The following is a 26,408-nucleotide window of genomic DNA, read 5'->3' on the forward strand; positions in this document are numbered from 1 at the left end:
TTTTTCTTATGAACTAGACGGTCATATTACTGCAGACATTTTAGAAATCTGTTCATAATTATATATATATATATATATATATATAGCGGATGATCTTCCATGTACGTAATTATGTTTAGTACCCACTTCTTGGACAACGATTGTCCTTTACTATGTTTCACTGGAGACGGGGTTTGTGGCTCCGTGTCCGACAAGGATGATGAAGTTTGATTTGTTAAGCACATATCGTCATCACTGCACTTCTCATGTACATTGTCCGCACAGTCCATCGTGTACGACACCACACTTGCCACTGACTCATCTTGCAGAAACACTGATGTTTCATCTGCCACTTCCTGCGAAATTCCTTGGTTCGTTTCTGACGAAATGTCGTCTTCGGGAACAGTTCTTGTAGATATAAACCAACGTTTCCTTTGTCAATCGTTGCCACTGCTCTGCTTTGTGTCAACAACACTAGCACTGTAGCACCGTCATGAATTACTCGTCGACTAAGCAGTTGTAACTACGCTCCGTAGCCACTTGCTGTGCTTACCATTAGATACGTCCAGTCCTCGCTCCCTTTTGTCATTAGCAGCGTGGGGCGTCGAATGCCCTGAACATCATAGGATTTTGCGACCTCGCACTCAAGGGGTTCCTTCTGAGCAAGTAGAATGTGCATCAACGAAGAGCAGGAGGAAATGTTACATAGCGATAAAAAATATACTCCACTACGGCACTACATTTAAACGTACTGTAAAAAAGACAACATTATTGCAGTTATTGTTCTGCGAACTGACATTCTCCATAGATGAGCAGCATTTTTACCCTCTTTTCGTCAATCTACATTATACCTTATATTTGACCGCAGATACAGACTTTCTACACAGAGGAGACATAAACAGTCAGTTTAGAGAGTAAGGAACTACACAAGATAAGTGAAATAATGACGCCCTCCCCCCAAGGACGGAATCCTGCATCTGCACCTGAGGGACCAGTAAATAATGATTTGAGAATTCTCTGCGTTTCCTGAACGATATGAACAGACAGCGTGAGACAGTTACATGAATACGCACAAACTGCAGCGGAAAGCTAACTTTGAAGGAAGAGCCAAGAACCATATTACTTCCTCCCACACACTTTCTCCTTTATGACTATGGCGGTAATCTACCGGGTGATCAAAAAGTCAGTATAAATTTGAAAACTGAATAAATCACGGAATAATGTAGATAGAGAGGTACAAATTGACACACATGCTTGGAATGACATGGGGTTTTATTAGAACAAAATGGTTCAAATAGCTCTGATCACTATGGGACTTAACATCTGTGGTCATCAGTCCCCTGGAACTTAGAACTACTTAAACCTAAGCAACTTAAGCACATCACACATATCCATGCCCGAGGCAGGATTCGAACCTGCGACCGTAGCGGTCACGCGGTTCCAGACTGAAACGCCTAGAACCGCACGGCCACACCGGCCGGAATTATTAGAACCAAAAAAATACAAAAGTTAAAATAATGTTCGGCAGATGGCGCTTCATCTGATCAGAATAGCAATAATTAGCATAACAAAGTAAGACAAAGCAAAGATGATGTTCTTTACAGGAAATACTCAGTATGTCCACCATTATTCCTCAACAATAGCTGTAGTTGAGGAATAATGTTGTGAACAGCACTGTAAAACATGTCCAGAGTTATGGTGAGGCATTGGCGTCGGATGTTGTCTTTCAGCATCCCTAGAGATGTCGGTCGATCACGATACACTTGCGACTTCAGGTAACCCCAAAGCCAATAATCGCACGGACTGAGGTCTGGGGACCTGGGAGGTCAAGCAGACGAAAGTGGCGGCTGAGCACACGATCATCATCAAACGACGCGCGCAAGAGATCTTTCACGCGTCTAGCAATATGGGGTGGAGCGCCGTCCTGCATAAACATCGTACGTTCCAACATGTGTTTATCAGCCTGGCTGGGGATGATGCGATTCTGTAACATATCGGCGCACCTCACCCGTCACGGTAGCAGTTACAAAACCAGAATCACGCATTTCCTCGAAGAAAAAAGACCCGATAACGCTAGATGGGGGTGGTAAATCCAACCCATACCGTGTCTTTCTCGTCGTGTAATGGAATTTCCACGACAGTTTTAGGATTTTCGGTAGCCCAAATTCTGCAGTTGTGGGCGTTGACAGACCCTCGGAGCGTGAAATGAGCTTCGTCGGTCCACAACACGTTACTCAACCAATCGTCATCTTCCGCCATCTTTTGAAACGCCCACACCGCAAATGCCCTCCGTTTCCCTAAATCGCCAGGTAACAGTTAATGATGCCGATGGATTTTGTACGGATAGCATCGGAGGGTACGCCTAAGTGCCAACCAAACAGTAGTATATGGAATGCCGGTGCGATGTGCGACTGCACGAGCGCTGACTTCCCCGTGCATAGACGAACCCGCTACAGTCTCCATTTCTTCCTGAACTGTCTCAGCAGCATTACGCCTTCTGCTCAGTCGGCCACTACGGGGTCTATCGTCTAAACAACCCGTGGCTTCGAACATCGAAATCATTCTCGCCACAGCTGCATTTGTCAACGGACCTTTACCCGTTCGAATCCCCTTCCTATGGTGATAGGATTGTAACGCTGAACTAGCACATTCCCCATTCTGATAATACAGCTTCACTAAAAGCGCCTTTTCAGGCAAGGTCGACGTGCTGCGACTGCTGGTGCATCTGATTCTCTCCCTCATTAAAACTCCTTTTATACACGATTGTCATGCGCAGTCACTGACTGTCCAGCGCCATCTGTCGGACATTTTGTGAACTTTTTTTTCCCTAATAAAACCCCATGTCATTCCAAGCATGTGTGTCAATTTTTACCTCTCTATCTACATTATTCCGTGGTTTATTAAGTTTTCATATTTATACTGACTTTTTGATCACCCGGTATTAAAATCTGACAGTCGTCTTTCCTGCTTAGTATCAATGAAATGTTTTTTTTTTTGGGGGGGGGGCGAAGAGGGGGAGGGAGGAGGTGAGAAATAGTACAGCGTATTGTAACTATTAGGGCCATTAAAAAAAACAAACCGGAAGCTCTTGAATGAAAAGAGGTGAAGACACCGTAATACCATTGCCTAGCGTAGAAGGTGTGGTCTGTATAAGAGCGATGAGATCCGCCGCTGTGGGCGCACACCGACGTGACGATAGAGGGAGCACGTGCAGGCGTCGAACGTCCACTGCACTTAGCAGTGCCAAAAACACAGAAATGGAGTCTTCAAAAGAAGGGCGAAGGTATGTCGTGAGTTTCCTTACAGGGAAGCTTCAAAGGAAGAATAAATATATGTAGTGCAGTTCCTTTCAGCGTAAGGAGTGCGGGAAGCGGAAATTCGTCGAAGAATGGCGCAAATGTATGGAGAGACTGCATGTCCGTTGCTATGTCGACGCTCAATCCGACTTGTGCGGCAATGGCTCCCGCCGTAACTCGCAGGTCTTCAATAACGAGGGCATCCACGTGCTGGACAATGGTATCGGTAATGCGGTGTGACGTTCCAGATCGCGCGTCCTTGGCATACGATACCTGTCTTTACCTAAACCGCTTCTCCACCTCGTGGTCCTTGCAAAGGACCTACAGTGCCGTTCGTACATTTGTGTCATGCTTTGAATTTTCGTTCGTCGCACTCCTTCCGTAATTAGGAAGCCTCCATTGCTCTGTTTTCAAGGGTGTCCAGTAAATTGCACCCAATGAAATTTGCGCCCAGAAAAGGCCGAGGAAGGGTTCACTAATCCCCCCTCCGAACTCTGCGACTTGCCCAGCAGGAAGGAGGACTGATGAAGAGAACTGGAGGTACTCGAAGAACTGTAATGCGTAAATTTTTATATTTGAAGTGATTGTTGCAGTTTTATTTTCTGTCGGACCTAATAATATGTATTTACTTTACGACCAGATCTTCAGAAAATGCAATGGAAAACATTAAATCTGAATTACTAACGCGTATTTTAAAAATGATATCTCCTTTACTTGACAGCGAGTACTTTAAAATAAAATAGGGTGTATTCCCACGGGTCAGCATGTGGTACATGTAATGGGCATAAGATGCGTTGTCATACTAACGAAAAGGCCAATTTGCATGCATGCAGGGTGAACCAGAACTTCACCGACAAAATTTCGCATATTGTCCAGGGATATTTCCCGACTAATTTGGTATGAGGGTGGTCTGCAGTGGTTCGTTACAGAGCAGCACCTTTCGCTTGTTCTCTTACCCCTTGTACCGGTATTTCATTGAAAATGTCTGCATAACAGTGACATTGCTGACATTATGCGGCCGGCCTGGGTGGCCGAGCGGTTCTAGGCGCTACAGCCTGGAACCGCGCGACCGCTACGGTCGCAGGTTCGAATCCTGCCTCGGGCATGGATGTGTGTGATGTCCTTAGGTTAGTTAGGTTTAAGTAGTTCTAAGTTCTAGGGGACTGGTGACCTTAGAAGTTAAGTCCCATAGTGCTCAGAGCCATTTGAACCATTTTGACATTATGCGCTGTGAGTCTTCTTTGGAGACAAACTTATTCCATTCACTCATGGTGCTTACTACAGACAAAAGTAAGGCACACTTTACTCTTGGTGCTCAAGCCTGCACTCAGTAGTGCACTGCTCCAATCTCGGGTTGGTTTTTCCAGCAGTGTTGGTACGTTAACAGTGACATTCAACGGCGTTTTTCGTTGCGACGGGATCTTCTCATGAAATTTCAATCACCAGTTTTCTCCTCCGATTGCAAAAACATTCTGTTGCCACACAACTACACAAGGAGAAATGATCATCACGATAAAATACGAGAAATCAGGGCTCGCACAGAAAAATGTAAGTGCTCGTTTTTCCCCCGTGCCGTTCGAGAGTGTAATGGTAGAGAGACAGCTTGAAGGTGATTCATTGAACCTTCTGCCAGGCACTTTATTGTGAATAGCAGAGTAATCACGTAGATGTAGACGTAGATGGATAGGTTTACTCATGAAAGAGTCGGCCGATATGTAGCTTGTCTATCGGTTCCCTGAACACAGTGGAGAAACGGCATGACTACGATATGCCCAGCTGTTTCCGCAGTGATGGCGACCCGGTAACAGCAGTTTTGCATCTTTAAATAGGCGTCCACGAATAACCTCATCCTTTCGTGTTATTACGCTCTGGTGATTTTTATTACAGCCTTCGTCACTCTTGTGAAAGTATTTTCACAGAAACAAAGATAATTATAGTAACAAAGCCCGTTATGTCATGCGCCATCGGAGACGACATGTCTTTATACCAAAATACTCAGAAAAAATATCTCTAAACAAACCCTGGGCCGGTCGGGGTGGCCGAGCGGTTCTAGGCGTTACAGTCGGGAACGCGTGAACGCTACGGTCGCAGGTTCGAATCCTGTCTCGGGTATGGGTGTGTGTGATGTCCTTAGGTTAGTTGGGTTTAATTAGTTCTAAGTTCTAGGCGACTGATGACCTCAGATGTTAAGTCCCTTAGTGCTCAGAGCCATTTTGAACAAACCCTGAAATTTTGTCGGTGGGTCTGGTCCATCGTGTATAGGTGTATGGGAGAGGGTACTTCCCACAGTACCAGTTATCATCGTTTCTTCCCGTTCCATTCGCGTATGGAGTGGGGGGAAAAAAAAAGATTGCTTAAACGCCTCAGTGGGCGCTGTAATTAGTTTACACTCTCCTCGTTATCCCCACGGGACCGATACTAACCAGTTGTACATTCATTGATTCATCATTTAAAGCCGGTTTTTGAGACTTAATAACTAGTCTTTCTCGAGATAGTTGGCACCCACCATCACGCGTGTTCCAGTTCAGTTTCATCAACGTCTCCGCCACCGTCGCCCACTGGTCGAACGAACCTGTGACCATTAGTACTGCCTTTCTCTTTTTCGCCATATATCCCCTGAATTGGCGAGGATTCCACACACCCAAGCACGGGTGTTTTCTGCACTGTCTCCTTCGTACACTGATTGCATTTCCCTAGTATCCTAACAACGAACCGAAGTCTACCCCTGCTTTACCTACGACTGAGCATATGTGATCATTCCATTTCATTCACCTGAGAAGTGTTACACCAAGGTGTTCGTACGAGTTGACTTGTTGGTATTGTGGTCATAAGACACCACGTAGTTTTCGTTTTGTGAAGAGTACTATTTTACATTTCTGAACATTTAAATCACGTTTTCAGCCTTTTCATCACTTTGGAATCTTATCATTATCTGCCTGAATATGTGTGCAGGTTTTTTTTTTTTTCAGACAGTACCTCATTATACACTAAGGTGACGAAAATCGAGGTAGAGATATTTCACATATACAGATGGCGGTAGTATCGCGTACATGGCAATGCGTTGGCGGAGCTGTTGTTTTTACTCAGGTTATTCGTATGAAAAGGTTTCCGAGGTGATTATGGCAGCACGACAGGAATTAACAGACTTTGAACGGGACATGCTGTTTCGGAAATCGTTACGGAATTCAGTATTCCGAGAACCACAGTGGCGAGAGTGTGCCGAAAGTACCAAATTTCAGGAATTATCTAGCACAACGTACAACGCGGTAGTCGGGGGCCTTCACTTAACGACCGAGAGCAGCGGCGCTTGTGTAGATTTGTCTGTACCAACAGACAAGCAGCAGTGCATGAAACAACCACAGAAATCAGTGTGAAACATACGACGAACGTATCCGTTACGACTATGCGGTGAAATTTGGCAGCAGACGACCAACGCGAGTACCTTTGCTAACAGCACGTCAACGCCTGCAGCGTCTCTTCTGGACTCGTGACCGTATCTGTTGGACCCTAGAGGACTGGAAAAGTGTGGCCTGGTCTGATGAGTCACGAGTTCAGAACTCATGGTAGGATTCGAGTGTTGCGCAGATCCCACAAGTCATGGACCCAAGTTATCAACAAGGCACAGTGCAAGCTGGTGGTGCCTCCATAATGGTGTGGGCTGTGTTTACATGGAATGGACTGAATTCTCTGGTCCAATTGAACCGATCATTGACGGGCAGTGGTTATGTTCGGCTATTTAGGAACCATTTGTAGCTATTCATGGACTTCATGTTCCCAAAGAAAGATGGAACGTTTATGGATTACAATGCGCCGTGTCACTGGTCCACAATTCTTCACGATTGGTTTGAAACACATTCTGGACAATTCAGACGAATAATTTGGACACTCAGATCGCTCGACGTTAATCCCATCGGGCATTTACGGGACGTAATCGAGAGGTCAGTTCGTGCACAAAATGCTGCATCGGCAGCACTTTCGCCATTATGGACCCTATAGAGACAACATGGCTCAATATTTCTGCAGGGGACGTCCATCGACTTTTTGAGTCCGTGCCACGTCGAGCCACTGCACTACGGCACGACATTAGGAGGTATCCCATGACCTTTGTCGCCTCGTTGTAGATAACCGTATCATCAGCGAAAAGCATGAGATTACTAAAATATTGTCCGCAAGGTCATTACTACACAACATCAACAATCAGGAAGTCAGGTGAAAAAACTGCGAATTGGGTTTCACAGGATCGGATGTGTTCGGAATCCATGCTGTTTGACACGGAGGAGATGGCGCATAACATTTGAGATCAGGATATGTTCGAAGAACATACAGCAAATGGATGTCAAGGATGTTGGACGTTAGTTTTATGATTCACTTCTGATACATTGCTTGTGTATGAGTTTGACCTGTGCTTTCTTCCAACCCCTGGGCACCGTTTTTTTTTTTTTTTTCCCCGAGGGATCTGTGACAGATTATGGTTAAAAGCGGGCTAACTCAGACGGAAATCTCATATAAAATCTGATATAGATTCCACCGGGTGCTGAAGTTTTGTTAAATTTCGTCGCTTTCAGCTGTTCCTCAACACCACCAACACTAAAATTTGTATCATTTCTCTTTGTAGTTGTGCGAGAAATATGTGGGAACAATACTCCTGGATAATTCCGCATATCATTGTCGATATTACTAGCTAGAAGATAAACGATCAGTGTAAAATTCTATGCTAAAAGAACAGAGTATTCATCACAACTTACTGTACGTAACGTCATAACATACGTACGAAAGAATAAAAAAATTTCAAAGTGACAAAAGTATATCGATTTTTTATATTGTGACATAGCACGCATGTTAATGTTACCGATGACAGTGCCACTGCAAGGGAATTACTAAATCAGGTTTTCCGGAATACCTTCATCAAAGAATGCGAAGTAAATAGTCCAGAATTCGAACCAAGGACTGCTGCCAACATGATTAACTTAGGAATAGATATCATCGGTGTAGCGAAGCAACTCAAATTACTTAATAAAGGCAAGTCTTCCGATCCACACTGTAGGCGAATTAGATGCCTTTCAGTGTGTACTGCCATGGTATATAACCGCTCATTCGACGAAAAATCCGTATCACAAGTCGGGGAATTTGCTCAGATCTCACCAATAGTAAAGAAACGAAATGGGAGTAATCCGTCCTCTGCTATAATATTGCTTAGCGGTATGGGATCCGCATCACATAGGATTGATGGAGGACATCGAAAAAGTCCAAAAAATGGTAGCTCGTATTGTATTATCGCGAAACAGGGGAGAGAGTCATGGATGTGACACACGAGTTGGGGTGGCAATCATAAAAGAAAGGCATTCTTTGTTGTCGGGAATTTCGATCTCTAAGTTTCTCCACCTGTTATGAAAATGTTTCGTTGCGAAAACGATCATTATAATAAAATAAGAGAAAACAGGGTCGCCTTTCCCGCGCGCTATTCGAGAGTGCAACGGCAGAGAAATAGCTTGAAAGTGCATCCGCCAGGCACTGCAGAGTATTCATGCAGATGTAGATGTAAATATGCATCATAAAAAAGGCAAGCAGGATATAAGCGTTCAAACAAGTGGAACCAGTGTCATACGCATATGTAAGAGAGAATATCGTGATCGTTATGTCGACAATTGGTGGCACTCTTGCTCTTCTTGCGGCAGTAGGATATTTTGCTCACGTTGGTATTTGCATGGCGGCGTCAACGCAGCTCGGTCAGGGTTTTGCAGCACCTCACTGCGGTTGGAGGGAGGGAGGGAGCGAGCGAGAATCCGTGTTGCAGGTGGTAGGCCGTGACGTGGTGAGTGGGTAAACTGGGTGCAAATTTCACAGGTTTCTAGTTGGGTGCAAAGTTCACTGCGTGCAATTTTCATATATCCATTTTGAGAACTTTTTGAGTTCAGTGGACGTTCGACACTTGCACGTGCTCGCCGTGTCGTCATGTGAGTGTGGGCCCGTGTCCCTCTAGCGGCGAAGTGTGCAGCCTTAGCGCTGTTATAGAGACCACACATTTTGGTCCCTTCAGCGGTTTTCGTTTCACGGCCCCCGCTCGTTTCTTTTTTGAAATGCTGTAATATGGATAGTAGGCAATGAAAACTTCGTAGCTCCATCTGTCTGTGAAAACCACGTAATCCCAGCAAACACAAACTCCTTTATCAAAGAGATTTGGCGGTGTGTGGATTTCTCTAATCTTTCAATAAACAGGCCCCTACTAGATAGTTAAAAATGTAGCAACTTTATCACTATCACTATATTAATTTTTAAGACATCGTTTTTGCTCCACCCGGAAAAATTAACAAAATGGAGTTAGGAGGTTTTTTTTGCTTACCATCGATATGTGCCTTGCACCTTACCGTACGATGGCCTGCGCTGACCAGATGCAGATGTGCGAAAGATGCCGGAGCTGACCAAGTTTGAAAGTAGTTGGTTTTGTCTGTAGGATGATTTGAGACCGGCGTAGAGTACCTTCAGAGCAAAGTCGGTGGACAATGGAGCAACTTTGAACGCGAATGTGGTCGGTTGGTGGCATTTGGGCTGCGGGCGCTGCCGGACTCATTGTGAGGGCGAACAGCTGGCGGCGCGGCGCGCTGTTTGCGGTTGGCGCCGCTTCTCGCCGCGGACTGCGGCCATAGCGACGCAAATGTCAGCGCCGCGTTTCCTGCCGGCCTTTCACCCGGCCACCACTCCTCGCCGCGCTGGCATTTGCGGGCCGCGGCCCAGTGTACCGCTCTGCAGTCGCGCAGGGCACATGTACGAGGGGCGTTCAATAAGTAATGCAATTTTTTTTTGAAAGTACGTTGGTTTTATTGAGGATTGCAATACACCGTATTATCCTCCACTCTTTGGGCTACAAGACCCTGTTTTTTAACATAACGTCCGTTCAGTGCAACGACCTTACGCCACATTACCAGGAGGGCTTTGATCGCTTGGTACCACTCTACTGGTCAACGTCTGAACCAACGTCTTGCTGCTTCAATAACTTACACGTCATCCATTTACTGCTTCCTGTGGAGTGCGTCCTTCATTGGACCAAACAGATGGAAGCCGGAAGGTGCGAGACCCGGGCTATAAGGGTAGATGAGGAAGAACAGTTTTGTGAGCTTCTCTCATCTCTCTCGTATGTGAGGCCTTGCATTGTCATGAGGAAGAAGAAGTTTGTTAGCATTTTTGTGGCGGCGTACTCGCTGAAATCGTTTCTTCAATTTTCCCGGGATAGCACAATACACTTGATAGTTGACCGGGTCTTTGATTCTGATCTGTCGATCACCTGGAATTAGTGTATCCGCACGTTCCAACACTACAGAGGTCACAGCTACGTATGTGCGGCCGGCCGGCGTGCGGGTGATCGGAGAGTTTTGCGGGACCTTGTTGCAATGATGACAGACGCCTCGTCCAACGACTCATCGTGCTTTTGTTCACGCCAGGTTTATGTACACACGCCATTTTGAAGGCTACGTATAGCGCCGCCATCTATCGGAACTTCATGATATTAGCGGAAATATTCCACGATCACCTGTGACGAACTCTTTTTTTTTTTATTTATTTTTTTATTTATTATCAACCGAAACTGGCCGAGGCAGAAATGTGTTTCTTTACTTTGGCCGGCCGCTGTAGTCGAGCGGTTCTAGGCGCTTCAGTCCGGAACCACGCGGCTGCTACGGTCGCAGGTTCGAATCCTGCCTCGGACATGGAGGTGTGTGATGTCCTTAGGTTAGTTAGGTTTAATTAGTTCTAAGTTTAGGGGACTGATGACTCAGATGTTAAGTCCCATAGTGCTTAGAGCCATTTGAACCATTTTTGTTGCTTTACTTATTGAACACCCCTCGTATCTCTGGAGCGATTGCAGGCTAGTGGTGGGCAAGAAACCACATATCAGTTCCAAATCACAACGAGTGAGAAGGCGCAGTTTTCACAATAGCAATTTTACAGTTTCTGGCTGCGACTTCAGAAACAATTATAAGTCACAAGTAGCAATTTGAATGGCATTTAACATTCAGCGCTGTGTGCTATGTGTTGAACGACGTTCGTAGTTCGTTCTCGGAGCGTCCTAACTGACGCTATGCATCATCGAGGAAATGAAACAAGAAGCCAATTTTTTGTGGGAAAAATTTTGCGCTTGATGTTTTACCAGGCAGCAACACTGATACATTTGGTTATAGTAGTGGTCGCCAAACTTTTTTTTCTCAAGAGCCAAAACTAACCTTGAGGGTCCGCATATGTAACGATATTATTGTTAATTGGTAACCTACATAAATTAGTATTTTCTGAGCCCCCTGTCGACCGCCGGCCACCAGATACTGGTTGTTGAAAGTCGACTGTTGTTCGTTTCATATTGCTGCCATTCTCGACGTCCCCAAAGTGTGACACTGCAATTGCCTGACGAAATATTTCGTTATCTGTATAAGCAGGGGCGAATATATAACCAGCGTCAACGAGTGAATATGTGTGCCGGACCTGGATTCAAACAAGGGATCCCCTCATTAGTAGGCAGCTGCACTACCCACACACCGTGTGTGTCGCAATTGCGCGGACTATATCGGCACGCCTCTCAGCCGACCCACATTCCTACCCCGCGTCACCTCTCTACACTCCCCATCCATGTCCTCAATGGTTGCTACTTTGCGTTTCCTCAGGAGGTCGGACGTACTTGTGCATCTGGACTGAAGGTCTCTTCGGACATATCGAAAGAACAGACACCATGCATTCATATGAACGGTCACACATGTTTACGAAATGTTTTGAATGTCATTTTTCCTCTACTTATTGCGTTGTGTTGCAACAGCTGTCATTTAATTTCACCCAGTGACGCGGCGCAGTAGTTAGCTCCATGGACATGCATTCAGGAGGAGACACTTCAGATCCGCGCCCAGACATCCAGCTGTAGATTTTCCGTAATTTCCCTCAGTCGCTCCGGGCAAATGCCGGGATCGTTCCTTTGAACGGGCACGACCGATTTCTTTCTCCATCGTTGGAACATTCCGAGCTTGTGCTCCATCCCTAACGAACTCGATGTCAAGGGGACGTTGATTCCTAATCTTCCTTCCTTGTTTAATTTAATTTCATATTCCTGCGGTATGTACCGTATTTGAAGATGAGCGTCACTGTAATTCACGATCAAGTCTTACTCACATGTCAAAAGTTACACCGTGGCAATTGATCGGTACGAGTGGCGCTCGTCCGTGAATTGTCAGTACTGGAAGACAAACAATAAAACATTCCTCGCTCAGATCCTCTAACCCCGCATTGGCAATGATACTTACCCTCTACCTCTGAGCTAAGCGGCGAACTTTACTCAGCTCAAGGCCGAATTTACCAACATCGATTACAATTAAGCACATGCCAAAATATTACTTTCTTCGGTGGTGGCTCATCTAATGCAACTATATGAAAAGCCATTGTCGTATGCATTCCGCTCCTTTTTATTTGTGAATCACTGCACTGCCGACTTGTGATCTCATTAATGTGTGTGTGCCGTTCTGGAGCTGTACTTGGTTGGCTTGTGTACCCAGGACGTCCGATTTTTGGTGTTTGACAAACACAATTCGACTTAACACCTGACGTCCACTGATCACTGTGTTTTGGTTTGGTTTGTCTCTAAATATTCTTTTGTGTTACTCAACAGGAAAAGTACACTCTTAAGAGGCTGTAGACTTCAGTTGAAGTTTTTGGATTTGGTTGTTAGTTGCATATTATTATAAAATACGGCTGAGAACCGCGGGCCGCAATTTGTCGACCAGTGAGCTAGGGTGCGTTGCTGGACATTAACAGGCCCTGCGCCCCCCACGTGAAAACTTGGCTGTGGTGACGCTGGGACCGATCAACTTATAGTGTAGCGCGATATTTAAACACACATAACGCACTTTTCATCATAAAAGCTACAATTTCTATGTAATTTCAGGAAATGTATATTACAAAATGGAGAATGCTCCGACGAATGTTTCGGAGTGTATTATACACGTGTGTCATATATATATATATTATTTATCAAGCCAACATCGCTTTTTCTCAACACAGAGTGGTCGTAAAGGAGTGAATGAGATACGATTATAAAGATTTCTTCAACGGCTTCTGACACTGCATACCGATTTTGCGCTAAAGCTTACTGTCTGCGGAAAATTTTAACATTAAAGAAATTTTTACTATCACAGGCAAAATGGCATCATCGATGCCCAGCTTCATACCTATATTTTACGAAGCTAACTTATTAATCACGGATAAGAGACTCACTTTTCATATCATCTTGCTGCACATACCATTTAATTTGTTTTAAAATACTTATCAACTGGATAATTTGTATACAGCATTGTCATAGATAATAACCACGACCACTGGGGTAGTCCATTGTCTCTGCCCGTCGTACAAGTTGACTTTTCTAAATGAATACACTTTCCGAAACGACAAACATATTTGCCATTATCGGCTTGAATTTTGATTTGCCTATTGCTACTACAACCTCACGTACTCACTGTAACTGAAAATGTCTGTCGAGTTAAAGTTATCGGTTATGTGGCCCTCCTGGCAGTCCCCGATCTCTGCCCGTCGTTCAAGCCGGGACAAACATTCCGAATGCAAAACACATTTTTGGACACATCGGAATGTATATACAATGATGTATCATTCATTCGTGATTATCATTTCACGTCGCTCGCTTCATTTTTAATGATTTTTCTTCATTCCTACAACTACACTTATCCCAGCGACTACACTTGTGCCAAAACATTGTCATTGCTTAAAGCTATAAACTTGCGAAAGTTTCGCACGGGTCCCGTGAACGTACATAAACTACTAAAAATGCAATCAGGTGCCCATTGCGTAACTTAAGCATTTTGTTCAACACTGCAAGACACAGGTAAAGTTTTGCGCATATCTTGAAGTATCGCCCTTAAACTATTCCCGACGTCAAATACATAACCATATCTTTATCAATAATGACCTGGCAGAAAATTTAAGAATTGAGAAGGCTTTAACAAGGGAAGAATGGAATTTTCATTATTCACTCGCAGTCTGTCTCAGCTTTACTTACTATCCCTTTAAATGACTTCAGTGACACATTGTTGAAATACTCAATTTGCACACTTTACAGGGCGCGTTGGTTGCTACTTGCCGCTAACCACAGTGTAACGTCTACAGTGATAAGTCGCAGAAGTCACATTTTAACTTTGGCAAAAATGCGGAAGGTACAAGTAATGCGCGTGACTGCTACGGTCGCAGGTTCGAATCCTGCCTCGGGCATGGATGTGTGTGATGTCCTTAGGTTAGTTAGGTTTAAGTAGTTCTAAGTTCTAGGGGACTGATGACCTCAGATGTTGAGTCCCATAGTGCTCAGAGCCATTTGAACCATTACAAGTAATGAAATCGTGAACTGCGATTATAAACGTTGACAACTCGCAATTAAAATTCGAATTTATCGAAAGGTATCATTCACAGAAATCATTGATATCGGAAAGTCGCAGTTTAGCGCATACAACTTCGCGTGATCTCAACATCGAGCCGAGACAGTCTGGTGACTTCGGTACAGAGCTGTTAACGATTTACTTAAACATCGAGAATTCAGTATTGCACTGTTTGTTCTATTTTTACGCGTATGTATGAGTAGCAGCAACAGTATTACAGAAAAATATTTGAAAGAAGGAAGAATTCCTTTCCATTGGACAGTACCACAGAGGTCTGGGTATACTTATATCATTGTAAGAGGAGTATAACGTGTTGAAAAATATGAAGACACTGATCAACAGGTAATATTACAGGACTAAGTCTTGCGATTTAATACGCCGTACGTTTACTTAAGAAGAGAGAAACAAATTAAGTAGTACGGAAATACGCGCACAGTCGTTCCAGTGAATGTATTCAAATTTGGGTTATTGTCATCTGCAGATTTCGGTTATGTACGGTCAACATGGTCCAGTCACGTTAATGTGATCACCGCCTCTGTTCGATGTCACTGTACAATAACCACTGACAGAATGCAGATAGCAGCAGTAGCACTGAATGATGACATTTGGTTTGTCGGGCGCTCAACTGCGTGGTCATCAGCGCCCGTACAAATTCCCAATCTTTGCACTGTCTAGCCTCGCCACTTTCCCGAATGATGATGAAATCATCACAACACCCACTGCGCGGGCAGAGAAAATCACCGACCCGGCCGGTAATCGAACCCTGAACGCCGTGATCCGGAGGCAGCAACGCTAGCCACTAGACCGCGACCTGCAGACTCTAGCGTTGGAGGGTATATAAAGCGTGCCAGGGGACGCAGAAAACAATTCAGTCGATGTTGTACTGCAGAAACGAAGCGATTTACCTGACGTCCAAAAGGGCATGATCACGATTTTCGGGCCGCGGGTGGAAGCATTTCTGAAACGGCAAAGTTTGTAAACTGTTCGCCTGCCAACATGGTAAAGGTATACCGCGCATGGCAAAGTTTCAGTATCCAAAACAGGCGCCGAGTCAATAGTTGTGCTGCATGGGCCTTAGATGGAATTCGTGAACGACGGCACAGAGATGTGTACGGGCAAATAGACGTGGAGATGAAACAAGGGGCTACCGACAGTATCTCCTCAACGACCGTCCAGGGCCTCCGTAGCAGGCACCTATTTCATGCACCCGTCCTGACTGCTTTTCATTGGCGACGAGGGCTCGCACTTGCACGCAAATAACGCAGCCGGAATTGCACGGAGTGGCGACAGGTGGCCATTAAAGATGAATTACGATTTATGCTCCATCGAACAGTGGCCGTTGTCATGTACTGCGTGAAACGTCTGAAAGCAAATACCCTGCAACAGTTGGCGTAAGGGTCCAGGTCTGAAGGCAGTCCCCAGGTGACCTCGTCTGGAAGGCACAGAGGATCAATGCAAGTAAGCACCTATGCTTGGGGACCATGACAAGGCGCCCAAGACCGTGCGGCTACACCGTGCTGCAAAAAGTGAGCTTCTTATGCACATACGCATACTAATCGCCATCATGCTGCGCGGCCAACCGTGCAGTTTGAACGTCCTAATCCAAACCGTTCAGAAGTTATGACGATTTTATTTCATGTAGTTCAATAACTGTCACCCTGTATGAAAGGATGCGTGGCAGACAAGCCTTGTGCAACGATCAGCGGACTCGCTACGTGGAGCATCTCACATGTCAGAGCTCGTTGGCTCCACTGTGTGCTTAGCGTGAAGCGGTAGATCTGAAAGTGATCCGATTTTGAAATTTATTTTACATCCCAACACTACATTCTGAAAATGGTTTCCTCATCAAAACTTTATCTTCTAGCTCCCCTCCACAACCCCTAGAAGCCTATCATTGCAATTATAAAACACCTTATACACGTATATACGAAAGCAACATGGGAAATACAGTGTCACAAGATCAATACTGTCGGCAGAAATTAGAAGCAGTAGTGTAACTGCCCGGGCCTACTGATACAAATCTTATCACAAACTAAGAACTTCTTTCGTTTTATTTTAGTCCTCTCCGTCCAGCGAACTACGGGATGCCAGAGAAAGACTGTTACTTGGCTGCAAATAATATCCCGTATAAAGGACAAGCAGTAAAGCGCATTTTATTGGTATTTTCTTGCGGCTGAGGCACTAAAAGTTATACGTTGCGAGCGTCCGGAGGAAATTACTTTAAAGGAAAATTAGTATTTTTATGATAAAAATTTTGATCACATCTGTAGCAATAAAAGCAGCGCGCAAGAGTCGTAAACGGCCCCTCGGTTTGTTCTCTCGTGTTCGTACTGCTCCAAGGCATCCGTCGAATCAACGTCGCCGTCAGTCTACTGCTGCGTCATTAGAGTTCCAAATAGAAATAGACCAGAAACCAGAAGGTTGGAGCAAAGCTCGACTGTCTTCGTTCCCATTACGCTTCAAAGTTTGAACAAATATGGTTCTGTAGAATACAAAATTCGCATGTAACGAGGCCATAGTGAAATGTAAATCAAGGGTTTTGAGTCAGTAATATTAGGAAAATAAGCTTATCAAATGGGTTGAAAATAAAAAATGTAATGTCTAGAATAATAGCATTATTGTAAAACTGCATTCATAACTAATTGGTACGATACCGATACACTACCTAGTATGTTCCAAACCGCCCCGCATAAAAACGGGATTTTTCCGGAGCTCATAGGTCGCGTTATATTGGTGATTGAAAGGTACGGTCAAGTGCTGTAGATAGAGCTTGGAATAGAGATACATTGTATACCCAACACGAGGATCGTTTTACTGTAACTATCCAATAGTATAGCGTCAAAGTTTGACTATTATGCACTTCTTCCAGCTTGGGCAAATGTTGTTCTTTTTGCGTTATTTGTGCTCTGTGGTGTACTTTAAAGGGGCTTATAGAAACACCATTTAGTTCTTGGGGGGGGGGGGGGGGGGTTCACGAGAAAACTCTAAAAACATGGTTTTTGGGTACCAAAACCGAGCTACGGATTCGCAAACGGGCACGCACAGCAAATGACTAATTTTTACGATATATTCCTAAGATCCCGATCTCGAACAACCTTGAAAATGTTTTCTTGATACCTCAATCTGTTACCGAGTTACAAAGATTCCAAGTTAGCCAAAATGTACAGGGAAAATATGGTGTGATGCGAAAACGTAGTTTATAAAGTGACGTAACACGGAGAAACAAACTGTAATGTGTCTGTGTTATCAGTGTACTGGGAACCACATGTTGTCGAACTGAAGAACATGCAAAAAAAATTTTACACGTAAGATCCGATCTGAGATGTAAAGTTAGTTTTGCGTTATTCCGATTTTGCATAAGTACACTATCAAAATTTTACTGCACCATAAAGTTCTTCTCAAATGAGTGACACGCCCTGCTGTAGTACGGAAAAGAAGGGTACCAGCGGAAAAATGCTCCTAAAACGGGCACAAAAAGTTTAATGTGCTCCTATTTTTAAAAGACTCTGAGTGAAAAGTGGGGCACCAGTTGCCTCATTTTATCTTCCTGTGGTGTGCGTACTGTAAGACCTTCGGTACACACACCATCAGATTATTTGACTTGTCGCTCTAACGAAGTAGGCGAGTGTCAGCAATATGTCTCGTGGTCTTATCGTGGCGTGTTTATCTTCTGCCGTTAGGTCAGACGATAGAAATGCCACTTGCACGCTTAGAGTAGCAGATTGACGGTGACCAACTACAAACAGAACTTGATTGATTTTCACACAAATTTATTAAAATAATAAAAAGCATAGATATTACGTAACTTGATTCTGGATGCTGTTTACAATCTGAAGTTCCTTTGGTCATGGTACTCGTACGTTAATCTTATTCTCACATATCTCTGATACTTGACAAAGTGTCTATACATTTATCTTCATGGCTATGTACAGGAATATGGTAATCTTATTAGGCGCAGACTGAAACTTGACTATAGACTGGTACAGACAACTGCAGACTGACTAATCGGACGTCTGTACACTCGTTATAATACCTCGCGCGTTCAGGTATCACTGCGCGAGTGTGATCCGCGAGGAGAATAGGTTCTACGGTAGCAGCAATCTCATTGGCTGCGTTACATATTAATACGCGGATCGGCGGAATTTGGTCCGTCTCTAAGGCAGCGCCATCTCGTAGTGCGGAGACGGACGAGCGCTGCGCCTGCGCTATTGTGCTTAGCGGGGCGCGCTCTAGTGGGAAAGTTGTGTACGCGCTGACTACGCGGAACTATGTACACAACACTTCCTCATCACCTTTAAAAATTTTCCCAAAAATTTTGGCATGCGAACATATTTGTGCTTAGAGAACATGCTGAGAGAGAAGGAAAACTAATAAATACTGGAAGATACAGGGTGTTTCAAAAATGACCGGTATATTTGAAACGGCAATAAAAACTAAACGAGCAGCGATAGAAATACACCGTTTGTTGCAATATGCTTGGGACAACAGTACATTTTCAGGCGGACAAACTTTCGAAATTACAGTAGTTACAATTGTCAACAACAGATGGCGCTGCAAGTGATGTGAAAGATATAGAAGACAACGCAGTCTGTGGGTGCGCCATTCTGTACGTCGTCTTTCTGCTGTAAGCGTGTGCTGCTCACAACGTGCAGGTGTGCTGTAGATAACATGGTTTATTCCTTAGAACAGAGGATTTTTCCGGTGTTGGAATTCCACCGCCTAGAATACAGTGTTGTTGAACAAGACGAAGTTTTCAACGGAGGTTTAATGTAACCAAAGGACCGAAAAGCGATACAATAAAGGATCTGTTTGAAAAATTTCAACGGACTGGGAACGTGACGGATGAACGTGCTGGAAAGGTAGGGCGACCGTGTACGGCAACCACAGAGGGCAACGCGCAGCTAGTGCAGCAGGTGATCCAACAGCGGCCTCGGGTTTCTGTTCGCCGTGTTGCAGCTGCGGTCCAAATGACGCCAACGTCCACGTATCGTCTCATGCGCCAGAGTTTACACCTCTATCCATACAAAATTCAAACGCGGCAACCCCTCAGCGCCGCTACCATTGCTGCACGAGAGACATTCGCTAACGATATAGTGCACAGGATTGATGACGGCGATATGCATGTGGGCAGCATTTGGTTTACTGACGAAGCGTATTTTTACCTGGACGGCTTCGTCAATAAACAGAACTGGCGCATATGGGGAACCGAAAAGCCCCATGTTGCAGTCCCATCGTCCCTGCATCCTCAAAAAGTACTGGTCTGGGCCGCCATGTCTTCCAAAGGAATCATTGGCCCATTTTTCAGCTCCGAAACGATTACTGCATCACGCTATCTGGACATTCTTCGTGAATTTGTGGCGGTACAAACTGCCTTAGACGACACTGCGAACACCTCGTGGTTTATGCAAGATGGTGCCCGGCCACATCGCACGGCCGTCGTCTTTAATTTCCTGAATGAATATTTCGATGATCGTGTGATTGCTTTGGGCTATCCGAAACATACAGGAGGCGGCGTGGATTGGCCTCCCTATTCGCCAGACATGAACCCCTGTGACTTCTTTCTGTGGGGACACTTGAAAGACCAGGTGTACCGCCAGAATCCAGAAACAATTGAACAGCTGAAGCAGTACATCTCATCTGCATGTGAAGCCATTCCGCCAGACACGTTGTCAAAGGTTTCGGGTAATTTCATTCAGAGACTACGCCATATTATTGCTACGCATGGTGGATATGTGGAAAATATCGTACTATAGAGTTTCCCAGACCGCAGCGCCATCTGTTGTTGAAAATTGTAACTACTGTAATTTCGAAAGTTTGTCTGCCTGAAAATGTACTGTTGTCCCAAGCATATTGCAACAAACGGTGTATTTCTATCGCTGCTCGTTTAGTTTTTATTGCCGTTTCAAATATACCGGTCATTTTTGAAACACCCTGTAGTAGACAGTGGTTGTGGTATAGAAAGAGCGCAGTAGACAATGGCAGTGTGGGAGAAAGACCGTGTAACAGTGGCAGTGGAACGTAGTTGACAGTGCCAGGAAAAGAGAGGAGGAGACAATGCCAATGGGAGAGGAATAAAGATAAGGAAGAAAGTGGCAGTGGATGAGAGCTAGTGACAGTGAGAGACAGTCTAAGACAGTGTCAACGAGGAAGGCTGAGATGGTGACAGGTACGAAGAGACAACAGTAATGAGAAGGAATAAATGAGATGATAGCTATAAGAGAGAGTAAGAGTAGTAGTAGGACAGAACGAAGGCGTATGTGGCTGTGAAACAGGAGTCAGTGATAGTTAGAGAGAGACAAAGAGATAATGACAATGAGTTTGGTGAATGAGAATGGGAAAGAGGAACTGGATGAATGTGAGCGACTTACCAGCGATGGACAAGTGGATGTCTGTGCGAGTAAAAGTCTCAGCTTGTGGGAGTGAGATGTGAGTTACATGTTAGAAAGAGCGCGAGTATGTTCGCGTTCCAAAATTTTTGGGAAAGATTTTTAAAGATACTGTGGAAGATAGAATGAGGCATCTGGTACCCCACTTTTCAGTCGGAGTCTTTTAAAAGCAGGAGCACATTAGCCTTTTTCGTGCTCTTACAGAAGCAATTTTCCGCTGGTAGTATTTTACTTGAAAGGATATGAAGTTGAACGTCGCCTGAAATTTTTCGTATTCTGTAAATTGAACCAATCCATTATTCAATAGAACATTAAAAAGATGCGTTTAAACGGCCACAGTACTTTCACACTGAGATGACAAACGTCATAGGATACCCCCTAATATCGTGTCTGACATCATTTTGGCCGGCGTAGTGCAGCAGCTCGAGATGACATGGACTCAAAAAGCCGCTGGAAACCCCTGCGGAAACATTGAGCCATGCTGTCTCTATAGTCGTCCATAACGGCGAAAGTGTAGGTCCGATAAAATTTCGATGGGACTCATGTCGGGCGAACTGCGTGGTCAAACCATCCGGGCGAACTGTCCAAAATGTCCTTCAAACCATTGGCGAACGATTGTGGCCCAGTGACATGGCGCAATATCATCCATAATAATGCCATCGTTGTTTGGCTACAAATGATCTCCAAATAGCCGAACAACTGGAAGCCCCGGTCAATTCGATGTAAAAACAACGCACACCATTATGGAGTCACCTTCATCTTGCACAGTGCCTTGTTGACAACTTAGGCCCATGCCTTCGTGGGGTGTGGGCCACACTCGAATCTTGCGATCAGTTCTTAGCGACCGAAATCTGGACTCATATGACCAGCCCACGGTTTTCCAGTCGTCTGGCGTCCAACCGATATGATTACGAGTCCAGGAGAGACGCTGCAGGCGATGTCGTGTTGTCAGCAAAGGCACTCACTTCTGTCGTGTGCAGCCATAGCCCATTAACGCCCAATATCGTCGCATGTCCTAACGAACACGTTCGTCGTATGGTCCATTTGATTTCAAGGGTTATTTCACGCAGTAGTGACAACTCTACGCAAACGCCGCTGCTCTCGATCGGAAAGTGAAGGCCGTCGGCCACTGCGTTGTCCATGATGTGAGGTAATGCCTGGAATGCGGTTTCTCGGCACACTATTGATACTATGGATGGGGGATTATTGAATTCCCTAATGATTTGCTAAATGTAATATCCCAATCGTGTAGTTCCAACTACCATTCCACGTTCGAAGTATGTTAATTCCTGTCCGACGGTCGTAATCAAGTCGGATATCGAGTCACTGAATCACCTGAGTGTAAATGACAGCTCGGCCAGTGTACAGGCCATTTATACCTTTTGTAAGCAATATTGTCGCTATCTGTATACGTGCATAATGCTATCCCACGATTTTTTCGCCTCAGTGTATATTTCTGAAAATACACTGATGAGCTAAATGTTATGACTAGCCGCCAATGAGAGACTGAATGTTGCCAGGTGCTGTTGCGAGCGCGTGACGGAGTAAGAAAAATGTGTAAGTGTAGCAGAGACCAGTGAGAAATCATTCGAGTGACGATACAGGCTGCAAATGGGGAAATGAAATGAAATGATCGTATGGCATTTATTGGCCGGGATATCCCTTCGGGGTTCGGCCGCCGTATTGCAAGTCTTTTTAGTTGATGCCACTTCGGCGACTTGTGTGTCAATTATGATGAAAATACAGTGACACGAGCGACTTGTTGAGGAAGGGCAGGCTATCACGAGCGAGCGCTTGCGAAGGAGCGCCTCGGAAACTGCGATGCTGGTCGGCTGTTCATGTGCCGACATTACGAACTCGTGCGGAAAGTCCTTGGGGGACAGTGAAACTGCGAGTGGACTATAAGTTGTTGGATTCACGCCTCATCACGGAATGTGATTCTCGGAGGCTTGCCCGCTCTATAAAGTGGCGATCTGTATCAGATCTGACGACGGAGTGAAGTACTGGTGCAGGCGCTAGTATTTCGTACTTTACCGTTCACCGCACGTCGTTGAGCACGGAGCTCTGCACCACACGAACCCTACGTGTTTCCGTGTTGCAACGGCATCGTCCGTCATGCTCCATTAGAGGTACCAACACACATGGCGCCACTAAATCCGACGATTTCCACATGGTTGACAACGGGTTGTACACAATGCTTTGAAGGGGAGTAAAAACTTATTAAACTTTTGTCTATTTTGTATACGAGGTATGTTCAAAAAGCATCGGGAATTTTGTACAAATGGTTCAAATGGCTCTGACCACTATGGGACAACATCTGAGGTCATCAGTCCCCTATAACTTAGAACTACTTAAACCTAACTAACCTAAGGACATCACGCACATCCACGTCCGAGGCAGGATTCGAACCTGCGACGTAGCAGTCGTGCGCTTCCAGACTGAAGCGCCTAGAACCTCTCGGCCACAACGGCCGGCGGGAATTTCGTAATTTAGCTGGTTGTATTAGTCCGACTCGCGCGATTTTTCGTTTTTGTGCTGGTAAACCTGTCCGGAACACAGTCGCCAGATATGACCCTGTGTGACTGTTTTCTGTTTCCAGGAACAAAGAGAACCTAAATGGCCGTTGTTTTAAAAGGTTAGGTGAGGTTTAAAAGTGCATCGTTGAAAGAGCTAAGTGCTAGCCCAAAGGTCGAGTTTCGGAGTGTTTTGGGGATTGAAAGACGATCTGGCACAAGTGTATAATATCTAAACGGGACTACATTGAAGGAGATAACATTAATGCAGACAAATAAAGAAAATTATCTCAAAAAAAAAATGGCCAGGTGCAAGTAGGACTCGCGCACTGAGGGTTCTGTACGTATTTATATATGTATGTAGACAGCACATCCATTGATTACATGGCTTTCGAGTATGTTTTAATTTAAAGTTCAGAGTCGGATAACAAATGAGAAAGGAAAAATTTTTTCGTGTTATATAATTACAATTTAACACTTCCATAACGTTTTCCCTTTACTTCCAGCTTCAAACCTTTCTTCCTGCCAAATTTCATGATTCTACGTTTACGAGACGTGCCCTATAGGATTTAATGTGTGGGTTCGCGAGTTTCAAAATATGTGACATAGATTCCCGTATCTTTTGATTCCTTAGTCTTAGAAACTTAACGTTTTTACACTAAAAAAGGACTATAGACTTCAGTATGTGATACAAATTTCAACTTGATACAAGTAACAGTTCCTGAGAGAAACGAGTCTTAACAGACGGAGGGACAGACAGACAGTCGGATAACAAAAAACCAAAATTTTTTTCGTGTGATATGATTAAAAATTAACAAGTTCGGATTTTCACCTTTACATGAACTCTGACACCTTTTTTCTTCCCAAATTGCGTGATCCTAGACCAATGAGAAGTAACTTATAGGTTTTGGTAAGTGATATTTGGATTGTAAATAAAAAACCGCCTTCTGTTGCTGCACTGTACAAGTATTTTATTTCTCCCAGACGCATTTCGCCTCTTTTCACTTCAAAGCATCATCAGTGGGATCTGGAACAATACAGTTTTGTTTTGATATGTGTTATTTGTAGATTATAAAATTTGTTAGATAACACATATCAAAACAAAACTGTATTATTCTAGATCTCACTGATGATACCTTGAAGTGAAAAAGGCGAAACGCATCTGGCAGAAATTGAAATATAGTGCAGCAAGAGAAGGCGTTTTTTATTTACAAAACAAATGTTTCTGCGATTGCTGCGGAAGATGGCCCGCAAATAAACTCGTCTGGTGAGTGAATTTGCGAGTGTCCATACTTTTTGGTTGCATCGACTTAGATGCTTAGAATTATTATATCGCCAACTGACTACAGACCGTAAGTAGTATGTGACATAAATTTCAACATGACACGGGGGTTCCTGAGAAAAAAAAGAGGTCTTAACAGACGGACAGTCTGATAATAAATGACAAAATTTTTTGTGTGATATAATTACAGATTAACAAGTTTCGTATTTTTTTTTTTTTCTTACGTTGTAGTGTGAAACTTAGCTTCTCGACGATTCTAGGTCAATGAGAAGTGGCGTATAGGTTTTAATGAATTGCTCTGATTTAGAAACTTCACTTTTTCACATCTCCGAGGGACCATAGACGTTAATATGTGACACAGGTTCCAACTTTATACATCTACCCATTGCTGAGAAAAAGAGACTGAAACAATCGGACAGACAGCAGCAACAAAGTCGTCCTATAAGCGTTCCGTTTTTACCAATTGAAGTACGGAGCACTAAAAACGAAAATTGCCTAAACGTTTTGAACACGCCTCGTATGTCATAAATAAATGTTGCTTCTATTAAAGTTCCAACCCTTGTATTAAATGGAGGCTGTGACTCGGTATCACACTACATCTGTCTTCACAATTTTCTCACCGAGCGAGGTGGCGCAGTGGTTAGACACTGGACTCGCATTCGGGAGGACGACGGTTCAATCCCGCGTCCGGCCATCCTGATTTAGGTTTTCCGTGATTTCCCTAAATCGCTCCAGGCAAATGCCGGGATGGTTCCTTTCAAAGGGCACGGCCGACTTCCTTCCCCTTCCTTCCATAATCCGATGAGACCGATGACCTCGCTGTCTGGTCTCCTTCCCCAAACCAACCAACCAACAATTTTCTCAAGGAAGAAGAAAAGGATATGAAAGGGACTCGATGTAGTCTTAATATTGTAAACATTCCGAAAATGAGAAAACGTGTAGAGAACGGGCTGTAATATTATTGCAACATGCGGCTGTCGTGTTCTGTTGGTCCTCCGCGTTTTGGTTCGCACATTAGCGAGTCGCGTACACGGTAGGGTTGCTGTCACTAATCTACGCGCGCCACGCTGCCACCTATCACCTCGCCTCCCCGATATGGCGCGCTGCACTGCGCTTCCCACCTCTGGCTGCTCTATTAATGACGGCCGCCGTGATTCACACGCCGGCCGCTGATTACCGCGGCGCTGCTGCGCACGTGTGTCCGCTCGCTGTGATTTATACCTGTTGCTAGCGATTTGTTCGGCGTTCATCAACAGCTATTTTCAAGTAATGTACGCTCTGTCCGACTGCTGTGTGTCTGTCTGTGTGGTGTGTGTGTGTGTGTGTGTGTGTGTGTGTGTGTGTGTGTGTGTGTGAGGGAGGGAGGGGGGAGAGCATGCGTGGTGCGGCTAGTCGGATTTTGCCACCGATGTTTGCGCATTGTAGAATGTTATCCGCGCTATATATTTCGGTGTCACACTGTCATAAGAACAGGCGGACCCCACCTGTGACTGTGGGGGTGAGGGAGGAGGAGAGCGGACTACCGGCTACATATTGACCGCTGTTCC

The 26,408-nt window shown here is 44.7% G+C and overlaps 1 protein-coding gene and 1 non-coding gene across 2 annotated transcripts in view; both read left to right on the forward strand.

Moving 5' to 3' along the window:
- The window catches only part of LOC126198607 (protein groucho), a 755,742-nt gene that overhangs the window by 102,673 nt on the left and 626,661 nt on the right, over positions 1–26,408 (forward strand). The window lies entirely within an intron of this gene.
- Positions 4,297–4,380, forward strand: Trnas-gga (transfer RNA serine (anticodon GGA)). The gene is given in 2 exon segments: positions 4,297–4,336; positions 4,346–4,380. It is a non-coding gene; the product is annotated as a tRNA-Ser (tRNA).

The sequence above is a fragment of the Schistocerca nitens genome, chromosome 8 (assembly GCF_023898315.1).
Source record: "Schistocerca nitens isolate TAMUIC-IGC-003100 chromosome 8, iqSchNite1.1, whole genome shotgun sequence".
Classification (NCBI taxonomy): Eukaryota; Metazoa; Arthropoda; class Insecta; order Orthoptera; family Acrididae; genus Schistocerca; species Schistocerca nitens.